Here is a 2,614-nt window from a genome sequence, read left to right as displayed (position 1 = left end):
TCAAACTAGGTCAGATATGACACCGACCATAATATTGGAAATGACAATGGTAATATGAATAAGGACTCTTTAAAATATGGAAAGAAATTGATGGAATGATCAACCTTTTTGAAAGATGGATGCTCACTATTTTACGGTAAACAAACCACCAAATCGGATAACCTAACACTGTACAGGGGTAAAAGAAGTGTCTTCAGGCCCTACATTAATAAATAATGTAGTGTCATAGAATGGTTAGTAGCTTGAGCGCTAGCATGTAACACAAGATAGGGATAAAATAATTCCATTTCGGAGTTAAGTCCAAACTCAATGTACATGTTCACATACATGCATACATACATAAATATGAAATGTTAGGACAAGAATATGGTTTGTCATGATATTTAAAACCATTATCCTATATTGTGTAGCTCTAACCATCATAAAAAACCCGCTAGATATTTGGGTCCGGCTCTCCCCATCTAAAGGGCCTAGTGCGTGTTAGCCGCAAGAACTAGAGAAATCCAAGGAAGGGCTAGGGAATCCATGATCCCCGCCATTCCAAAATATATATATAAAGTGTGAACTATGCACACGGCCACCAAGTCCCCCACGCCATCAAACATGGTTTCCAGTATCACTCCCTCCGTGAGTTTCAATTTTCACAATGAGCTACACAACCCCCTTTAAGCACAATTAGGACAATTATACCTAACACATCCATTTAAATAAGGAGTCGTCCCTATAGGAATTTAACGAATGGTATCGTCATACCAATTATTTATGCCTGTAAGTTGATTACCTTAAGCCAAACTAAACCAATTAACCATACGATTCCAAAGATCCAATTTTAAATCAGTCCAAGTCAACCAAGACCTTTCAAAACCATTTTCATCCGGTTAGACTTTAATGCAATTCAATAGTTTAGTAAAGTATGCAAAACCATGTAATTTTCCATATTTCAAAACCAATTATTCAAGTGGGTTGAGGTTAATACTCATTTCAAACCAAAAATAATAAATTTGGGAAATCCATGACCCACGTTCCATTCGCCATGCCCATTCACCCGATCAGTTCCAAAAGTCATCCATAAAGTATAAACAAATGCATGTAAACCATGATCATATCATTTAAACAATAATCACCTCAACCCAAATTTCAAAATAAAACATGAAATACCATATGAATACCAAACCATTGCATGCCAAGATAAAATACAAGTTTAGGGAAGAGATAAATGTCTCAGAATACCAAGAATTTCGAGAAGAAACCATACTTTGGGCCATAGATAACCAACCCTTAGAACCTTAGCTTTGTCATTGACTTAGTAATTGAGAGAGAAGAGTAGTTTGTGAATTTTGTTAATTTGTGGAAATAGGGCTATGGGAAGGTTTTAAGTCGTGGAAATAGTGTAAATGAAGGAAAAAAACAATATTACCCTTAATGAATAATGTGCAGGAACATAACTCCCAGTTGCTAAGAGTCACATAACAACTCATAATTACTGGTTGTAAGTCATTTCCTGGATTGGTAGTTTGGGTAGTGACTTAAGGTAACCTCACTAATTTTGGCCACGACTCCACCCTATGACTTGTGGGGTCCTAGTCGCGATCAGGACAGAATCATGGATAATTCTTACTGGTTAGACCATGATTGGCACTATATAACTTGTGAGTATTCTTCACGACTTATTACCTAAGTCTTACCTAGAGCGGTAAGTACAATTAATGAGAAAAATTAAGCGTCCAAAATTTATGGTATTACATTACCTCTCTGTAGGATTATTTATCCCTAATTGAGGAGTTAAGGCACCCTTTCGCACGAATACAACATAGAAAGCAACAACAAAATGAAGATCAACACCCAAAAAGAAAATAGAATAAGAGAATCGCATACCTTAAGCAAGATCATCCAACTCAGAGAAAAAAAGGGTAATTGGCCTTCATATCCTCTTCAGCTTCCCAAGTAGTTTCTTCTACCTTTTGATTCCTCCAAAGGAATTTTACCATGATCACATCCTTAGTCCTCAATATACGAACATGCCAATCAAAATTTACAACCAAAAATTTCTCATAGGACATGGAATTCAAAATACAAACATCCTCCATAGGAACAACCAAAGAAGGATCATCCATACACTACTTCAACATCGATACATGGAAAATCGGATGAATGGAATCCAAGATCCTAGGAAACTTCAAATTTTAGGAAACATTCCTAACTCTCCTCAAAATATGATATGGACAAATATAATAGGGACAGAACTTACCTTTCTTCCCAAACCTCATCATTCCTTTCATGGTAGAAACTTTCAAGAACACCCAATCACCTACTGTGAACTCTAATTCTATTTGCCTCACATCTGTATAAGACTTTTAGAAACTTTGGCTGGTATTAAGATTATTTCTAATAACCTTCACCTTTTCCATGACCTAGTGAACCAAGTTAGGACCAAATAACCTAGTTTTACCATCCTCGAACCACCGAATAGGAGACCTGCACCTCCTACTATAAAGAGACTAGAATGGAGCCATCCCAATTCTAGAGTGATAATTATTATTATACGCGAACTCAATTAGGGGTAAGTGATCAACCTAACAACCTCCAAAATCAATCACACAGGCCCATAGCATAT

Source organism: Capsicum annuum, chromosome 4, assembly GCF_002878395.1.
Source record: "Capsicum annuum cultivar UCD-10X-F1 chromosome 4, UCD10Xv1.1, whole genome shotgun sequence".
Lineage (NCBI taxonomy): Eukaryota > Viridiplantae > Streptophyta > Magnoliopsida > Solanales > Solanaceae > Capsicum > Capsicum annuum.
The sequence above is the reverse complement of the archived record's forward strand: the minus strand, read 5'-3'. Positions refer to the sequence as shown.